The sequence below is a fragment of the Mesoplodon bidens genome (assembly GCF_964165515.1).
Source record: "Mesoplodon bidens genome assembly, chromosome: 8".
In the NCBI taxonomy this organism is placed as follows: domain Eukaryota; kingdom Metazoa; phylum Chordata; class Mammalia; order Artiodactyla; family Ziphiidae; genus Mesoplodon; species Mesoplodon bidens.
In genome coordinates, this window is record NC_138165.1 from 61,217,850 (window position 1) to 61,238,702 (window position 20,853).

The window sequence follows — 20,853 nt, forward strand, 5'->3', positions numbered from 1 at the left end:
AAACCATCCTCGGTGTGATATTTATCCAAGTGGAATGGGATAAATGAGTATCAAGGGCAGACTTAGAGGGACAGAAACAAGGACTCACCTGAGGGAGGGGAGGCAGAGATGTTCTAGTGACTAGCCAGGTTGGGGTTGGCATTGTGGAGCCCCAGTTCCGAGCACCTCAGTTCTCTCAAGGAGCCCACAAGACACCATGGGAGGTACTGCCCGCCTCCCCGCCCCCATCCCCTCCTCTGCATGCCATTAGGTAGGGCCTGGGCCAGCCTACCCTCCTGTTCTGCCCTAAGGGCATTTCCCTGCAGTTTCAGGTGGGTGGTCTCTCCCTGGGCCATCAGAACTGGGAGAGGGTGGTGAGTCAGACAAGTTCCCATTATCTATTCACAGCACATGAGGGGTGAGTTTTCCAAGGACCTGAATTGTATGCATTGAGCACACAAATTAAAATTTCTAGCCATCTGGGGGGAAATTTTTTGGATAAATGTTTTGCTTCACCGCCAGGTAAAATGATGATACTGAACATAAAATAGTATGGCATCACCCTTACTACCCTATAGCTTTGCACTGAAGTGACTTCCTTCACGCTCAAAGACTACACTGAACACCCCCAGCTGTCTTCCTTGTGTTTATCTTTTGTTGGATTTTGAGATCATTTAGCTGGTCAGTAATTACTTGGGTGCTATCAGCATCCTCATGGAGTCCAGAAAACGGTCAGGGACAGACTTAGCAGGGTAGACCTGTGCTGTTTAATTCTACAAAAGCAGAAAAAATTGTCTGGAAACCCCAGGGTAGATACTGCAGTGTGTCTGCTTGCTGACTCTTGAGTTACAGAGAGTTCTGCAGGATTAGCACTGTGGTGGGTCCCCTTGACTTAGTCTGTTCTATGTCTTAGGATCTTCAAGACTGAGACAAAGACCTATTACTCCTGCAACTTTGCCCAGTCCTGGCCTCCCACTAGCAAACCTGCTCACTTTCGCCACGCTGTGGTCTTTCTAACTTTCTGGTCCAGCTGTTGAGGTTGCTGCTGCTGGCCAGAGAGATGGGTCGTTGCCGTGTGCAGCTGGTAAACCGTCTCCCAGAATTAGGTTCACTGATGGAGAAATTGGGTTGATAGGAAATCTCAACGGGTGGGAGGTTTCAGGCATGGCAAACTTTTCCCCTGGGGAGCTAGAGAAAGAACATAGCAGGAAAGTAACTTCAGAATGCTTGAACTATCTGAAGGAGTTCCGAGAACACTTGAGAGGCTGCTTCCAAGAAAGTACATTTTCTAGCTGTTCCATAATCAGTATAACAAAGACAAAAGGGTTTTGTTTGTTTGTTTGTTTTTCTGGTCTAGAACAAATGTTGAAATTTTACCATGAATTAACTTCCTGACACAAACAAAGTCCAAATGGGAAGAAAGTTTCCTCCCTACCTCTGGGGATGGCACAAGTGCCCACTCCCCCGCCCCTTGTCACCCAGGCCAGAAGACAGGGATGCACAACAGACGTGTCCTTTTCCCTCCATCCCCACAACAAATCTGTTATGAAGTTCCATCACCCCATCCCACCAGTATCCTGAGTATGTGTCAGTCCTCACCACTGCCTCATTCCAGGTTCTGGTTTCTGACGTTCCGCCCTCCACACTGTCACCAGAGAGAACTTCCTAAAAGGCCAGTAGTGTCATGTGCCCCCTTTCACATCACCAACAAGAAAAGCCCAGTTTCATCGGCATGGCAGGTGCAGCTCTTCTTGATTTTGCTGGCAAAGTATATGCTTGTCGTCAGCTCCAGGGGCTTTCGCCAGACTCCCCAGCTTGCCTGGTAGTTCCCACCCAGAAGGTAGAGCCAGAAAGGTGCTGAATCCCAGATGTCCACCTGCTAACTCTGTGACCCCAGGTGAGTTAACATTTCTGAGACTCACTTTTCCCATCTGTAAAATGCAGATAGTTATACCTAGCTTCAAAACTCACCAGTAATACTGGCATTGGAATCAGGGGAAGTGTGAAGAAGTGACTTACATTTTACACATTTTAAATTGTTGGCTTCTCTAGTAAGCCACTACTTTTGCCAGTAAAAATATTCAAGGGATGAAAAAATAATCTGGTAGAGTTTGCATAGTGCGGTGATTATGAGCACAGACTCTGCAGCCTGACCACCTGGTTTAAGTTGCTGTGTGACTGTGGGCAAGTTACTTAACCTCTCTGTGCTTACTCTGCTGATTTGTAAAATAAAGTAACTAGAGTGCTTACCTTTCAGTGTCGTTGTAATCATTAAATGAGTAACATATGTGAGCTATATGGAATAGTGCCAGCACATTAGAAGTGCTGCATAGAGTTTGCTGGTATTAGTAATAGATGGTGAAACACAGTAAATGAACCATACCTGTCTGGTGTCTTCTGCTCTCCCCACATATTTCCTAGGGTTGCTGTGAGGCTTCAATGAGGTGTTATATGAGTGACACCTGGTTCGTGTTGAGCACTTAGTGCCTGCTGAATATATATGAATTCTCCCTCCTGCTTTCCTTGGCTTTCAAGTTGAAGCACTTTTCCTTTGCATTTTTTTGGCTGCGAGGCATGTGGGACCTCAGTTCCCCGACCAGGGATCAAACCCATGCCCCCTGCAGTGGAAGTGCAGAGTCTTAACCACTGGACCGCCAGGGACCAGAGTCCCGGAGGACTTTTCCTTTGGAAAGGCTTTCCTGACCCCTAGGCTGTCTGGGCGGCCGTCACATTTTTCTATTTTAGGACACTTTTCACATGGCCATGTCACTGCTGGTATACTTCTCTGTTCTTCACCAGACTCTAAGAACTTTACAGGTAAAATTGTCTTAATTTATCCTAGCATTTCTAGCCCTTAGCATAGTACTCAGCAAAGAGTAGGAGCTCAATATACATTTGCTGTATTTTTTCATGAATAAATGTGATGTTCACCTTCACACAGTTTATAATGCGTCTAGGGTGAAAAGATACAAACATCTGAAAGGTTAATCCCATCATCAAATGTAAAGATCTATTTTGGGCATATGATGGGCACCAGAGGCAGCAGGGGGCAGTGACTCAAGACCTAGGAAAGGGTCAGAAGACTTGACTAGAGTGTCCAGGATGTTGCTGAGCATCCTGGGAGACTGGGACAGTTACCTAACCTCTGTCAGAGGAGGTCCACATAGCTGGAAAAGATGACGAAAATGTCAGGCTCCATGCAAATATGCTTCATAAACAGACTGGTGATTAAGTACCAGACTTGGGGTAGCTTGTCACTAGTATTTGAGCCAAGCTTTGAGGGGATGCACAGAAATTCAGCACATGTGGTGGGGGGAGGCTGGAATATTTCAGGTAGGGTAATAGCTTGAGAAGAAAACGTTTAAAGGAAATGAAGAGACAGACGTGAAAGAGTCACATATCTTCATTGTCCACAAAGAGGAATTAAAAGAAAATGCTCCTTGGCTTGTGAATGCTGGCATTTTATTTCATCTGTCAGCTTCAAAAGAAAGCAGGAAAAACACGAACTGAAAGAAAAGCTGGAGGACAGAGGGGTATGCTCAAACCTGGAGAAAACTGAGACTCTACATTAACTTCATACACTATTTAAAAAAAAAACAATACACTGTTGCATTTAAAAGAAACCAAAAGCAGTATGTATGAAGATAGTTACGCTCATAACCAAATGTTTTTATTACTTTGAAGTTTAATTTAGTTGTTTAAATGAATTTTAATCTTCTAAATCCACAACTCAGTTAAAAGGTCTTTTAAAAATAAAACCCTGGGGGCTTCCCTGGTGGCGCCCCTGGTGGCGCAGTGATTGAGAGTCCGCCTGCCGATGCAGGGGACACGGGTTCGTGCCCCGGTCTGGGAGGATCCCACATGCCGTGGAGCGGCTGGACCCGTGAGCCATGGCCGTTGAGCCTGCGCGTCCGGAGCCTGTGCTCCGCAACGGGAGATGCCACAACAGTGAGAGGCCCACATACCGCAAAAAAATAAATAAAAATAAATAAATAAATAAATAAAACCCTGGTGGGTATATGTATATGTATAACTGATTCACTTTGTTATAAGGCAGAAACTAACACACCATTGTAAAGCAGTTATACTCCAATAAAGATGTTTAAAAAAGAAAATAAATAAAAAATAAAACCCTGGCACCTACTTGTTTTGTATTCAGCTTTTTAAAAAAAATTTATTTTTGGCTGTGTTGGGTCTTAGTTGCAGCACGTGGGATCTTCCTTGAGGCATGCGGGATCTTTCATTGCGGTGCACGGACTCTTTGCTGTGGTGTGCAGGCTTCTCTCTAGTTGTGGCGTGCGGGTTTTCTCTTCTCTAGTTGTGGCACACAGGCTCCAGAGTGCATGGGCTCTGTAGTTTGCGGCATGCCGGCAACTAGTTGAGGCCGCGTGAGCTCGGTATTTGTGGTGCGCGGGCTTAGTTGCCCTGCAGCATGTGGGATCTTTGTTCCCTGTCCAGGAATCAAACCTGAGTCCCCTGCATTGTAAGGCAGATTCTTTACCACTGGAGCACCAGGGAAGTCCCTGTATTCAGCTTTGAAGAACCAGACGTGACATACAAACAACACTCCTTTTATTACTGCTTAATTGTATTTTCTAACTTTTTTTACAATGTGGTATTACTTGAGGAACTTTAAAAGTTCTAAAATAAGAACAGAAGTGAGTTAGAATAACCTCTGAATTTTTTGAGCTCATAATCTCCCTTTTCTGGCTCATTTGTCATCTACGTAGCAACAGCCTAGGAGACAATGATAGGAGGGAATCATGATTGTTTATTTTTGTTTTTATATGTGTTACTCTAGGAGGTGGATCCAAAAAGATATTGCTGCAATTTATGTCAAAGTGTGTTCTGCCTGTGTTTTGCTCCAAGAGTTTTATAGTATCCAGCCTTACATTTAGGTCTTTAACCCATTTTGAGGCCTTAAATGACACATTAGAGCAGATGGACTTAATTGATATTTATAGACTATTCCATATGAAAGTAGCAGAATACACACTCTTTTCAAGTGCACATGGAACATTCTCCAGGATGGATCACATGCTGGACCACAAAAATAGCCTCAGTAAATTTAAGAAAATTAAAATCATATCAAGCATCTTTTCTGACCACAATGCTGTGAGATTAGAAATCAACTACAAGAAAGAAAAAAAAACCCTGCAGGTCCTTTAGCATCTATTTATGTGTACTTTTGCACCTTGTCTACATTTCTGAGATGCTTAGACTTGCATAGTAACAGTAAAGCTGGAAACCATCTCTTCTTTGGCTAACCTTTGGCTATTGCCAGTGACTGAGTGACAGATCCTGTTATTAATGGATGTTGTCCTCTGGTGGAAAATCATGGGTCCACACACAACTGGGGCAGCTACCTGGGCACAGTGCAGTTTTCAAACCACTCTATCGGTAATGCAAGAGAGATGATCCTCCCCCATCCTGCCCCTGTTTTAAGCTGTTTTGTCAAACCTGGTGATGGTGGAAAGAATAATGGTCTCCCTAAAGATGTCCATGTCCTAATCCCCAAAACCTGTGAATAAGTTACTACATGGCAAACGGGACTTTGTAGATATCATTAAATTAAGGATATTGTGCTAGTGAGTTACCCTGGATTATCAAGGCAGGCCCAGTGTAATCTCAAAGGTCTTTGTTAAAAGGGAGGCAGGAGGGTCAGAGTTGGAGGAGAGGGCAATGTGAAGATGGAAGCAGGGAGAGAGAGAGTTCAAGATGCTATGCCACTGGCTTTGAAGATGGAGGAAGGGGCCATGAATGCTGGTGGCTTGTGAAAGCTGAAAAAGGCAAGGAAACAGGTTCTCCCCTAGAATCGCCAGAAGGGTCTCAGGCCTGGTGATACCTTGATTTTAGCCCAGAGAGAACCGTCTTGGATTCCCGACCTCCAGAACTGTAAGAAAAGAAGTTTGTGTTGTTTTAAGCTGCCAGATTGATGGTAATCTGTTATAGCAGGGATAGGAAACTGACGTGCTGGTCTTGAGAAAAGGAGGATCACCCATGGGCAGGCACTAATCACCCAGGAATAGTGTGAACTGGAATTTTTTTAGAGTCATTACACTATGAATGTGCATGTGAAAGAAGGGAAATATTACTCTCTGTGGACCAACAGGGGAGTCACCCAAGGTGGCATCCTTGCAAAAGCACTGCTACTTGGCTGATAAGAACACACTTATCCTGGGAAGGGGGAACTTGTTTTTAAAGAAACACCTGTTTTCCCTTAGACAATAGATATGATACACGTGCACTGTAGTCAACTTGAAAAATATAGAAAAACAGAATGAAAATTATCCATAACTCAACTCAGAAAACCACTGTTTTAGCATTTTTCTTTTAACAAGTTTTGTCGTTCTTAATATAGAGTCTAAGCAAGTTTGAATCCTTTTTTATTTAATACTATAAGCATTCCCCACATCACTATAAATCCTCTGAAAATGTTGCCTTTAATGATGATGCCATACTCAACTAGTTTTCATATTCTAAATTGACTTAACTATTACTATGTTATTGATCACTTAAGCTGTTAGGGGTTTCCAGTACAATGAATAACAGTGCAGTGAATATTTCTGTGTAATAATCTTTGTCTGAATTTTGGATTATCTCCTTAAGATGAATATCCAAAGGTGGAATAACTGGTTTAGAGGCTGTGGATAATTTCAAGGTCTATGAAATTTATTGAAAAATTATTTTTCCATTAGGTGTATACTGTTTTCCTCTTACTAGTAGTTTATATTGGCTAAGAAGTATGCATACAGTAATATTAGATCAGCAGCTTTCAAATATATTTTATTGGCTCACCCTGAGAAACACTGGGTATCCTAACCCAACACACACACACACACACACACACACACACACAGAGAAACAAAGCTTTCTCTTTCCCCATAAGATGCACTACTACTATGATGTTATGTTTTTTGTTACCTCCTAATTTTTTTAATGCTGGTTTTGATTCATAAGGTGATTTCAGGGCCTGTGAATGGGCCATGACCCAGTTTGAAAAACACTGCTTTAGATCTTGGTGGTGGATCCAACTGAGTGTAATTCATATTTGCATCTAGGAGGATTATAGGAACTAGGCCTTCTAAAAATATCTCAAACCTCAAGTTTCCTGCCATTTCAAGAAACATGCCTATATGATGAAGTGATCATAGCACTAGATTAAAAACAATATCTGTATTGAACAGCTGACCAAGCTTTGAAAAACCTGAATTTAGCTCTGCCTCAAAACCTAAATGTCTACATTATAGATGTTTGTTAATTCACGAAATTCTCACAGGTACACACCTTGTGATGTCTATGCATTTAATAATGGCAGGTGAAGTGGCAACAACAGATCCTTAAAATTTTGAATTCTGTGAGATTTTGATGTAAGTTGCACCTCTTTGGTGCTATCAACACTTTTGTGTATCTGTGAGTTCTTCTAGCTAGGCTTTAAAAAAAGATTTCCATTTCCCAGTTAACATCTGGGGAAGGCGAATGAACAAGTAGTGGGCTTTTAAAAATAGAGAAAAGGACATAGAAAGTAACCATCTCTATTTTTAAACAGGTGTTCGATTAATTTTCTGGATTCAGGTCTAAGAGAACTTCCTTCTTGTGTGTTAAATGCTACCACGGTGGTGAAATTTTTAAAAAGTCTACCAGCAAATATATCTAAAATATACGGTAGGCCATTCAGCTCTATATTTTATGAGAGATTTAAATGCCAAACATTTCATGAAACATATTGTATTTCTCATTGCTATTCTTTCTCTTTTTTCTCAGCTGGCAAGTAGAGAGCTCTAGAAGAAAGACAACAATGATGAAACAGTTCAATGTTAAAGATGGTGAAAAGGTGCCTCAAAAATTTTCTTATCTTTTGTTTTTTATTCAGTTTTCCTTTAAAAAATTCAAAGCACTTCACAGACATCGTCCTCATTAATTTTCACAGTCCTTTAGTGTCAGAAACAGACAAAACAATCTTATGTCCACTGAATATACAGATTTAGAGGGAAAGAAGGGCTATGGCCAAAGGAACTGCCCAGATTCAGAAATCTGGATAAAAAGCTGACATTTATTATTCTAAATCACCATCTCACATGTGACCCTGCCTTCAATCACAAGTCCCTCAAGAGTTTGAGATCCTGAGACCAGAGTCTGTTTGTTATATACTAAGAAGGCACCACTCGATGCCAGGAGCTGTTCCAAATGCTTGCCAGATAAAACTCGGTTAGTATTCATATCAAGCCTATGAAGTGGGTGTGATTATTATTTCCATTTTCCTGAGGAGGAAACTGAGGTACTGAGATATAAAGGACTTGCCCAAGTGGAACCCGGGTTTGAAGACTACACATCGGGCTCCATGGTCTTAACCATTGCACTCTGTTGCCTCCCATACTGTAAAGTAAACGAATCCTCAGCCTTTTCATTTGAAAGCCAACCTTCCCTAGGATCTTCTGTTGTCTGCTATTTGGAGCTTTTTTTTTTTTTTTGCGGTACGTGGGCCTCTCACTGTTGTGGCCTCTCCCATTGCGGAGCACAGGCTCCAGATGCGCAGGCTCAGTGGCCACGGCTCATGGCCCAGCCGCTCGCTCCATGGCATGTGGGATCCTCCCGGACCGGGGCATGAACCCGTGTCCCCTGCATCGGCAGGCGGACTCTCAACCACTGTGCCACCAGGGAAGCCCCTGGAGCATATTTTTTGACATGATGATTTTTGTTAGAGAAGGAATTCATAAGCGTGTGTGTTTGTGTATGTGTGTATGTGAGATATACACGGGTAAAGCAGAATAGAAGTTTACACACTACAACTCAGATGCAAAAAAACCCCAAGTAACCTTATATTCATGAACTGAGCCCATCCTGCTTGAGACCAATGCCCTTCTTGCTCATGCTGAGGAAGACACTTAAAATTTTTTTAAAAATTTAACTCAGTCTCTTCCAGTTTAAAATTGTCAGCTGGTGGTAAATAGTGGATTCAAATTCACTTCCTGTCTCAGGGCTGTATCTCCCTTCTCCTTGGACACTTGGGTGCAGGGGATGGGGGTGCTTTGGGTTTCCCCTGCCTTCCACGAGATGGCCCTCATCCTACAGGGTCACTGGACCAACTGTACCCATGATGCTGAGAAGTAATGGGTCCTGGCTGGAATTCTGGGAATCACTGCTAAAACTGAAGTTTCCTGATACAGCCCTTAGTCACAAGACCCTATGTTCTGTGACCTCCTCCTCCTGATTCCCAGTCTTCCTCTGGTCTACCAGTTTTCTTAGCATTCTCTCATCCACTACTGGTACTTATGGGTCCTCCTCAAGCCTCCTCATGTGACATGTAGACTGGGGTCCACTGGGACCACTAACTCCTCTTGAATGAAGCTGCTCTATCACTCCTTAAAGGCATCAATGCAGGGCCATTGCCCAATGTGGGACTTCTTTGAATGCCCTGCGGTCTCCTCTGACATAAAACTCCAGTGTTTTCAGGTTTCTCAAAATGTAACAATGGGTTCCTTACACCCCTTCTGGAAGTTTCCACCCCACAAGACAAGCAAGACATTTGTATCTGACCTTTTGCCCCCTCTCCCTTTCCTCTTTCAAATGTTTTGCCCTTATCCAAGTTCTTCCCTTCTCTATAGTCCAAACTTTACTTCTTCTTATTTAAAGGGAAAATTTCAGAATTTAGAAAATACCTTTGTCACTCAGTAAAGCCCAGCTTTCAGTATTATTATCTTCACCATGGCCTTCAAATCAATTTGACAGTTAAAGCTGAGCTATGATTTCTTTGATCCCAGTAGTGTTGCCTTCTCTCTGAAACAAAGAACCATTGAAGAATTGTTGAAGCAACGGATGGAGAGTCGCCCAGCAACGTGATTCCCCAGGAATGACAAGTAACATTCCTTGATTCAGGTACCAGTATTAGAGAATAATGAGACTTCAACTTAAAAATGTTAATTATAGGGCTTCCCTGGTGGTGCAGTGGTTGAGAGTCCGCCTGCCGATGCAGGGGACACGGGTTCGTGCCCTGGTCTGGGAAGATCCCATAGGCCGCGGAGCGGCTGGGCCCGTGAGCCATGGCCGCTGAGCCTGCGCGTCCGGAGCCTGTGCTTCGCAATGGGAGAGGCCACAACAGTGAGAGGCCCGCGTACAGCACACACACACACACAAAAAATGTTAATTATAGACTACTTATAGGAGTAGACTGATGTTACGGATAAATACACCTGAAAGGACTCTTTTAAAAATTACACTGTAAATAACCGTCACAACCCTATCTCTTTCTTTTTTTGGCTGTATCGGGCCTTTGTTGCGGCACATGGGAGCTTCCTTGAGACATGCGGGATCTTTCGTTGTGGTGCGCGGGCTCTTCATTACGGCGAGCGGTCTGCTCGCGTTTCTCTCTAGTTGTGGTGTGCGGGTTTTCTCTCTCTAGTTGTGGCGCTCGGGCTCCAGGGCACGTGGGCTCTCTTGTTGAGCCATGTGAGCTCAGTAGTTGTGGCGCTCGGGCTTAGTTGCCCCCGCGGCATGTGGGATCTTAGTTCCCCGACCAGGGATGGAACCTGCGTCCCCTGTATTGGAAGGTGGAGTCTTTACCACTGGACCACCAGGGAAGTCCCCCTGTCTCTGTCTTTCTTCTCTACTGCAGTCTGTCCTCGACCTCCTCTAACAAAAATATATTTTGTTCCTTCTCTGTTTTAAATCCCTTGACTTTCTATCACCTTCAGGATTAAGTTCAGTTTTTTCTGTGATACGGGCTCAGCCCAAAGTCCAGCTTGCTCTGCTGCCATCCTTTCCCCAGTGCATCCTGTGTCCCGGCTGCCGAAAGCTGAATTCCCTGGAGCCCCTCCTCAGCCTCCTGCAGTCACAACAGCAGATACTGCACGTGCTGCCGGCTGACCTGAAGACCCTTTACCCACTTCTCCACCCTGGTCACTTGGCTTGTCCTCTTAAGACCTAGCTCAAGTGGCGTCACCTCCAGGGAGCTTGTTTATAGCTTTGACATAAATTTTCTGAGTTTGATATGTCTCCTCTGAGCTACCTGAGGCCTCACTATTCTAGTATTTATCAAGTTTTTCTTTGTTTTTTGTTTTTATTGGCTGCGCCACGCACGTGGGATCTTAATTCCCTGACCAGGTATTGAACCTACGCCCTCGGCAGTGAAAGCACAGAGTCCTAACCACTAGACCACCAGGGAATTCCCTATCAAGTTGTGTTTTAATGGTCTGTTTATCTATTTCTTTCTACCACCACCCTCCCACAGACAGAACACACACACACACACACACACACACACACACACACACACACACACACACACACACACACACACACACACACACACACACACACACACACACACACACACACACACACACACACACACACACACACACACACACACACACACACACGAGATCATGAGTTCCGAAAGGCCATAACATGTGTTTGTATCTCTGTGTGCTCAGAATCTAGCATGAGTGTCTGAAACACATTAGATGCTCAGAAATTCTTCATTACTGGGGAGAAGAAAGGAAGGGAGGAAGAGGGAATTGAGGGTACCTCAAGGCTCAGGAGAAGTAAGCATTAAGCTCGAAGTTGTTCTACTTATTGGTACAAACAAATTGGCTAGAATGAAAAACACTCAAGGCATCAGCTTTTGTTCCCCACTTGATTTACAACTCCTAACATGTTTTGTTTCGCCTTTGCTATTAACAAGACTGTTCATAGTAGGACTGGGTAACAATGACTGGCACAGTGCTTGGCACTTAAAAGGAGCTCAATACCTATTGGTGAGTTGACTTGTCCAATGTTCCGTTTTGCCTTCCATGGGGCAGGCAACTAGGGATCTCCTGTCAATCTGTGGTTGTGAGCCCCCACAAAGGCCTGTGTGAACGTTCTCATTCCGTGCAGTACCCATGCTTCTGAACAGTCCCCCCATCAAAATGGCCTTGTAAGGTAAAATGGAAATCCAGGAACCCCCAAATGTCCCAGTTTTCTCCATAATTGTCATTTGAAACTACCAGCTAGAGGGTCCCCATGACAAGCCTTTGACACAACAAGCTTTAACCACCCACTCCTCTCCTCCCCTTCCCAGGAAGATAACACCTAAAATCACCAGAAGTAGTAGATAAAACTTCTTCACAAGCCCAGTAGAGGAAAAGGGACTATGTCCCTATTAAACCTCACAGAAGCCATAACTTGGATCAAGACCTCTGCTCTTGGATTGTTCCAACTTTTTTTTCCAGGATGGCTTATACCTGCAACCATTACACACTTTAAATGCTGTATTGTATGTAATCGTGCTTAGTTTCACTGGACGTAACTAATATTTTGGACCTTTCCAGTGTGTAGGTAGGAAATGAAGTTACATTTGCTTTTAATGCCCAAACTAAGATTGTTTGAGCCTTAGCCAGCTGTACTGTGAGATATCAGCAGCTCTTACTTTCTACTTATTTCTGGAAGTTTCTAAAGGTGTGCCTCACGAGTGCTTAGAAATCTGTTTGTCCACTAGATGATCATGCAGCATCACCATGTTCTTTCTCTTCCATTCACCAAGTTCTGTCCCTCATGTTCTGGCTCCCCCAGGACAAAATCCACTGCTCTCAAAACTTCCTAAAGGGGGACTTCCCCGGTGGTCCAGCGGGTAAGACTCTGTGCTCCCAATGCAGGGGGACCGGGTTCTATCCCTGGTCAGGGAACTAGATCCTGCATGCATGCCATAACTAAGGAGCCCACATGCCTCAATGAAGATCCTGCATGCCACAACTAAGACCCGGCACGGCCAAAATAAATTAAATAATAAATAAATATAAAAAGAAAACTTTCTAAAGGAACCTCACTGTGTATTGCCACTGAGGATGGTTTCCTGTTGAAAACTAACCTCAGGGATGGTTTGGGGAGATTTCAGTGGACCTCCACAATCTTCTCATAATAAAAACAAGTCTCAGACCAAACTCTGCCACCCCTGCTGATACTTATTACAGGAACACTTATTAGCAAGCAGCAGGGACCGAAATGGTCCCTGTAATTTCAATGAAGTTCCACCTCCCTGCCATTAAAGTTGCCCTGATGACTCCAACATTCCAGAGGCTGGATTCAGTTCAGGTTAGAGTAGGCTTTGGCAACCAGTAATCCTCAGAAACAATGGCTGGATATGGGACCATTTAGGAACAATCCTTCCTCAGGGTGCAAGATTCTTTCTTCCTGACTATAAAGAGTGGGAAATGTCTCTAAAATATTATGTCCAGCCTACATATCTTAAATATCATTTTTTTTTTACCAAATGAGAATGCATTTCTAAGCATGAATCATGTTAGTCAACAAGTTGCTAATTTCATCATTGAAAAGCAATTTCTGGACTTCCCTCGTGGTGTAGTGGTTAAGAATCCACCTGCTAATGCAGGGGACACGGGTTTGAGCCTTGGTCCGGGAAGATCCCACATGCTGTGGAGCAGCTAAGCCCGTGCGCCACAAATAGTGAGGCTGTGCTCTAGAGCCCATGAGCCACAACTACTGAAGCCCGCTGCGCTCTAGAACCCGCGAGCCACAACTACTGAAGCCCGCTCACCTAGAGCCCGTGCTCCGCAACAAGAGAAGCCACCGCAATAAGAAGCCCGCGCACCACAACAAAGAGTAGCCCCCGTTTGCGGCAACTAGAGAAAGCCTGCACGCAGCAACGAAGACCCAATGCAGCCAAAAAAAAAAAAAAAAAGTTATATAAAAAAAAAGCAATTTCTGACATTCACTGTTCCAGTTAGCAAAGCAGTGAAAGAAAGACTGATATCAGAAACACTCTGTTATGGCTCTTTTGATGTAAGGCCAACTGATCACCCCTGGAACACATATTCTTACTTTGGACAACTGACATACTTAGAGATGATGCTTGAACTAACTAGCACACATGTAATCACACCTGGTCACTGATGAAATATTTAAAGCAATTTTCAGACACAGTGGTATGCTCCTGAGGGTTTCAAGAACATCTGTCTCAAGTAGCTCTCTCCTGCTGTGGCTGAAGTCCACTTCCTGGACTTCTAGAGCAGCTATGGGCAAAACATGGACATAGATCCTCTTATCTGCTTCATGACCTCTATGCCATACTTTGTTACCGGCCTTGAAACAGTATTGCCCATAAGACTACCGCTAGCCCTTATGGTACCTTTGTGCAGATTAGAAAAAATGCACCCCTTCCTTCAGGTAGGTGCAGCCTGTGCCAGGAGTGAGTTGGATTTTTGTGCCCACTCACCCCATTGGCCAGGTGCTCTTGTGCATGGTAGAAAAAAGGCCTTGACTCTCCAAGTATAGACTTCCATTAAACCTCTCACACAAAAAAAGCTCCTTTAGGTTTTCCCTCGTGTCCTTTTAAAATAGTCCAAGTGCATCCTCATTTTAAAAACACATACATACACACTTCCTAGTAAAATGTAGAAAAGTAACTACGCATCTCTGAAGGAACAAACACTCATTCAAGCACATGCTAGTCTCAGTTTATAGACAACCAAGAAAGACTGTGCTTCTCCTCCTTCATGGTGCCCTCAATTTTCCCCAACCCATCACAAAACAAACTTGAAGATTCAGAGAAAGACGATTTAGCCTTGTGACTATTTATATGATTAAATTAGAACATTGAAAATTGACTTCAAGTCTTGTATCAGTTAGGACACTTTTAGTGGCAATGAGCAAAAACCTCAAGTGGCTACAACTATAAGAAAAATGTATTACCTCACTTAGCAAGAAGTCTTGAGGTAGAACAGCTGCCACGGCTGAGGAGTCCATTGGCTCAAACAATGTTGTCAAAACCACAGATTCTTTCCATCTTTCCACTTTGCAGTCCTCATTATATCAGCTTAGCTCCCTCCCTCTCACAATGTGGCTGCCATGGTTCCAGGCTTCACACACAGACATGACAATGTCTCAGAATGAGAGGAACTTTTTGTTTAATGTTCTTTTTTTGTTTAATTAGTGGGAAAAGGGAATTCCCTGGTGGTCCAGTAGTTAGGGCTCCACACTCTTACTGCTGAGGGCCTAGGTTCAATCCCTGGTCGGGGAACTAAGATCCCACAAGTGCAAAGTGCGGCCAAAAAAAAAAAAAAAAGATAAATAAAATTTAATTAGTGGGAAAACTTTTCCCAGAATCCCCTCTTCCCCCATCACATTTCCCTTTCATCTCTTTGCCAGATCTGTGTTACAAGCTCACACCCAAACCAATGACCATCATGACAATGGGAGCACTGAGATTGGCCATGGACACAACTAGTATTCACCCCTGGAGCTGAGATCAGGAGGAATGAAGGGCTTTTGTGGAGGTGCACAAGTGTGAGAGACACATGTTCTAGGATGTGAATAAAGTTCTGGGCAGCTGGTAGGGGGTAGACATAGGAGGGACGCAGGGCATAGCACGCCATGTTGAGGAGTCGGCCTTTATCCCACCTGTCCTGTTGTATTTAATACTCATTTGTAGAAATCATCTTGAAACTAGAAGCTTTGATTTTAAGTTGAAATTGCTTTTATATTCCCTACTGCTCTCCACTATGTATCTTCTAGCGACGCCTAAGTGGAAAAGGATGAGATGGCTTATCTCCTGCCTCCCCATTTCCTCTGGGAGAACTCTGAAATGACAGTGACATTACCTGATGAAGCCATTCATAATAGTGGGGCTCAGGCATTCCTCTCGGGACCCACACACATGATTCTTCTGGAGGCCTGGAGGCCTCAGCAGTTCTCACCCTTCGAGACCCCTCAGACCCTGGGACAGGAGCAACTTTTCAATACCCAGGCTGGCCACACTCCGCCTTCCTCCCCGACTGGTGCTGTTGAGGCAACTTGGGAGAGCGTCTACACTTCCCCCTGAAGAGAGTTACTCACATTTTCCCAAATTAACTTCTTCCCCTAGGTCATTTTCATTTTGAACCCTCTTTAGGCCCTGAACTGTGACTTTGAGTCTCAGCGCTTCACCTCACATCTATTTTAGTATCAACTGCAAATGTCAAGGTAATGACGTGTGATTCCCTCTCTAGAACACTATTGAAGATGCTAAAGGAGAAGTGTGTCCCCAGAAGGAGGATGCAGAGAGGGAATCCACGTCAACAAGGCTGGTCTCCATGAACAGGAGCAGGAAATAACATTTGCTGTGACCTACTGTGGACCAGGGGATCTGCAGACATTTTATTTAGCCTTGCCCCACAGACTTGAGAGGTGGGTATTATCATCCCAATTTTGCAGGTGTGAAAACCAAGTCTGGAATTAAGTAACTTGATCAAGGTGGGATTTGAGCCCAGGTATGCTGCCTCTAAAATCTGTGGTTTTGGGACTTCCCTGGCGGTGCAGTGGTTAAGAATCCACCGCCAATGCAGGGGACATGGGTTCGAGCCCTGGTCCGGGAAGATCCCACATGCTGTGGAGCAACTAAGCCCGTGTGCTACAACTACTGAGCCTGTGCTCTAGAGCCCACGAGCCGCAACTACTGAAGCCTGCGTGCCTAGAGCCTGTGCTCCCCAACAAGAGAAGCCACCACAATGAGAAGCCCACGCACCACAATGAAGAGTAGCCCCTGCTCACTGCAACTAGAGAAAGCCCAGCCCTCCCGCAGCAAGACCCAATGCAGCCAAAAATAAATAAATAAATAAGTATATATATTAAAAAGTAGGATTACTTGGTCAAAAAGCAAGAATAGGACCCCCAGTGGTCCAGTGGTCAAGACTCCACCCTACCAATGTAGGGGGCACGGGTTCGATCCCTGGTCAGGGAACTAAGATCTCATATGCCGCACAGCGTGGAAAAAAAATGAATATTTAAAACAAAAATCTGTGCTTTTATCAGCACATGATGTCAGGCTCTGGCAGGGGTGAGTGAGGCTGTGTCTTACGGGCATTGTTGTAAGAGATGACTGACCTCCATGGTGATAAAAATCCTGACTCTGGGGCCCCTGTGGTCGTGTCACAGTTTCCCCTTGTCCTGGTGGGAGCAGCTGGAAGGATGGGGCATGGAGTGGGGAAGGTGTGTGTGTGGGAGCAGTTGAGGGGCCAGATTTTGCCCCTCACCCTGTACTCCCTTTGCAAATCAGTATTTAGAGCAGCTGCTCTCTTCGGCCTCACAGTTTGCAAGAAATTCAGGCAAAATGCAGGCAGGTCACTGGTTCTGAGCCTTAGTACTAGGTCAGGAATAGAAAGATAACAGTTCCTCTCTGAATGAGATGTTCTGGGAGCTGAAAAGACAAAATGAATTCCCAGGGGTTTTCTCTCTCCACTGTGAAACCGCTGCTGAATACCCTTTGCTGAACCTCACAGTCTGTGTAAGGAAGTAAATTTCCTGCTGCCACAGAACGAGCCTCTCACTTACCCAACTATGGGTGGAGGCCCCGTGGAGGTGAGGCGCGTTATACACAAGACAGTCACACCAGCCAAGCGCCCATTTATGTGTTTATCCACCAGGTGCCACAGGTACACGTCAGAAAGCCAGGCTCCTCATCTGCTCAGCAGATGGCAGAGCCGAGTGGCCACACAGCCCAAGGGGAAGCACTGACCATCCTTGTGCAAAACGAGGCATCTTGGGCAGAAAGCCTGCCTTGGAGAGAGTAATGATATTTTCATGGATGGATGTTCACCAGGTGAGTCTCCCAAGGGGGCCCCCATTTCCTTTCTCATATTTTTTTTTTATAAAAAGACAAAACCAACTAATACTTTTTGGGCATTGTGTGTCATCAAATATATACATTAGCAAGAGTCTGAAAGGAAATATATCAAATGGCTAAGAGCGATTATGCTTAATGAGATTATAGGTCATTTACATTTTGGGTGTTTATTATCTGGTGTCTGGGCTCTAAATTGAACATGAAATACTTTCCTACTAAAAAAAGAAAAACAGAAATTAATTGCTCTCTAGACGAAACAAAGGATAAGGAAGGCTAGTTCTCCACCTCAAATCTTCAATGTAGAAAGGCAGGACCAAGATCTGGGTCCAAACTTTGGCTTTGCCAACGGGTGACCCATTGTTCAATCTCACGTTTTTAAATGCCATTTCTCTGACTCCCTATTTTTATCTTCTAACCCTCTTTCCTGAAGTCAAGATTTGGATTTACAACTGCCCATTTGGCAGCTCTACTGGATGTCTCAAAATTAACATTTTATGAACATTTATTAACATTAACATAGAATCTCAAAATTAACATTTCCCAGACTGAACTAATTATCACCCCCAAATCCACTTCTCTGTTGAACCTCTTTCTCCAGTGATGGCAGCAGTTCCATCTTTCCAACTGCACAGACCAAAACGCTTAGGGTCGCTCTTGACTTATCAGTTTTCTCACATCCTACAATCTGTCTGTAGCTCTGGCTGTATGTCATATCCTGTCATATCCTGTCATATCATAAAATCACATTGCTCCTGTTCACCTCCACTGCTGGTACCGTGAACCACGTTATCACTTTCTACCGTGATTACTGTGATAACCTCCTGGCTTCCTGCCTTGCATTTGAACAGAATTTTAGGAAGGCAGATCTTGTTAGTCTCTGCTCAGGTTCCTCCAGAGGCTCTATCTCACTCCAAGGAAAAGACCTCCTCCCGACTCTCTCTGGCCTTTTTCCCTACCATCTCTCTTAACCTCCGCCAGCCCCACTTGTCACCTTCTGCTCTGGGAATGTATCAGAGGCACTCCAGCCTCAAGGCCTTTGCACTTGCTGTCCCCTCTACCTGGAATGCTCTTCCCCCCAGGTGTCTGCGCAGCTGCTCCCTTTCCTCCTCCAGACCAGTGTCCCCTTCCCAGTGAGGGCTTCCTGGCTCTAAATCCCTTCACCCAGCCTCAACTCACCTTTGCCTCCTTTCCTGCTCTGTACCTCTCCATAGAACTGATCACCATCTAACATGATTTATTTTATTTGTGTTTTTGTTTATTGCCTCCCTCCCCCTGTAATAGGGGTGGGGCAGGCGCGAGCTGTAGCAGCCCCGCTCAGCCATTGGTCGGCGCTGCAGTGGCCCCTCCCCCTCCCCCTCTTCTGTATAAGAGGAGCCCGGAATTCGGACTGAGGGAAGATGGTTTTTTTGAGACGCTGGTGTGTTTTCTCGGTCGGCTAGCTTTCTGATTAAAAGCGTTATTCCTTGTTGCAACAGCTTGTCTCCCAATTTACAGGCCTGTCGTGCGGTGGGCAGAATGAGCTTGGGCTCTGTAATGCCCGCAGCTGGAATATGAACTCTATGAGGCAAGGGTTATGTGGCTACTGTCCAGGGTTATGTGGCTACTGTCCTCCTATGTCCTCAGTGCCCGGGGTAGAAGAGGCACCAGCTCAGTGGTACCTTTTGGGGCAGGCAGAGTAATGGCCCCCAAAGATGTCTGAGTCCTACTCTCCATTCCTTTATTATAAAATATGCTCATATTCGCTCATACTTTTTTCTAGTACTTTTATAGTTTTTCTCTTTAACGTTTATATCTAGAGTCACCTGGAATTTATTAGGTAGGGATCAAATGAGGGATTCGGTTCTTTTTTCTCCCAAGCTGGCAACCCAGTTGTTCCAATACTGTTTTGTAAATTATTATTATTTTTTTTTATTTTTTGCGGTACGCGGGCCGCTCACTGCCGTGGCCTCTCCCGTTGCGGAGCACAGGCTTCGGACGCGCAGGCTCAGCGGCCATGGCTCACGGGCCCAGCCGCTCCGCGGCATGTGGGATCCTCCCGAACCGGGACACGAACCCGTGTCCCTTGCATCGGCAGGCGGACTCTCAACCACTGCGCCACCAGGGAAGCCCCCAATACTGTTTATTGAAGGACTTGTTGTTCCTCACTGGTTTGAAGGAACACCTTTATCCCATAGCAAATTTTCGCAAGCATTTGTATCTATTTCTGGGCTCTTTTGTATTGAATTGATCTGCCTGTCTATTCACGGGTTACTCTCCAGCTGAGTCTATTAATTATTGTAGTTTTGACAGTGCATTTTAATACCTGCTAGGGTTTGTCTCCTCTCATTTCTTTTCCTTTTCAGAAAATTTTTGGTTATTCTAGTATGTTTATTTTTCCATATGAACTTTAGAATCAGCTTGTGAGATTCCAAAAAAAGACCCTGTGGAATTTTCATTGGGAGAACAATCTATTTATAGATTAATTTATGGTGCACTAACATATTTACAGTGTCTAATATCTGTAAAGATTAGTTCAAAAGCTATTTTAATATAGAAGTAATTCATGCTCATTGTAAAGAAGTTCTGGCAACTCTGTAATGTAGAAAGTATGGAAGTTCCATTTCTCCTCCACTAGTCCTTCCCCTGAAGGTAACCATTATTAATAATTAGAGGCTCATCCTACATGGTATTTTTTAACATGTACTTTTGTAATCATGTATACATATATACATTTTAACGTGCATATTTTGTTATGTAGCTATATCTAATTTTCTATCACACATACTGTTTCAAACCCACTTTTTTCATCAATTATGTATCATGAATATATCGATTATATACCATGTTAATACGTGTAGATCTATCATATTCTTTTAAGGGTCACATTGTGGGCCACTATACAGTGGGACAAGGTTACCAAAATTAATTTACTCATTTTCCCCCGTTGACGAATATTTGCATGTTTCCAGCGTTTTTTAATTATTTTTTTATTTTTAAAAATTTATTTATTTATTTATTTATTTATTTCTGGCTGCGTTGGGTCTTCGTTGCTGCACGCGGGCTTTTCTCTAGTTGCGGCAAGCGGGGGCTACTCTTCGTTGTGGTGCATGGGCTTCTCATTGCGGTGGCTTCTCTTGTTGTGGAGCACGGGCTCTAGGCACGCGGGCTTCAGTAGTTGTGGCTCGCGGGCTCTAGAGCACAGGCTCAGTAGTTGTGGTGCGTGGGCTTAATTGCTCCGCGGCACATGGGATCTTCGCAGACCAGGGCTCGAACCCGTGTCCCCTGCATTGGCAGGTGGA

The 20,853-nt window shown here is 44.3% G+C and overlaps 1 long non-coding RNA gene across 1 annotated transcript; it reads left to right on the forward strand.

The window, feature by feature from the left end:
* Nucleotides 1–9,763: 9,763 nt before the first annotated feature.
* Nucleotides 9,764–17,545, forward strand: LOC308621488. Its single transcript, XR_014016472.1, has 3 exons — nucleotides 9,764–9,855; nucleotides 15,963–16,140; nucleotides 17,376–17,545. It is a non-coding gene; the product is annotated as an uncharacterized lncRNA (long non-coding RNA).
* The last annotated feature ends 3,308 nt before the right edge of the window (nucleotides 17,546–20,853 follow it).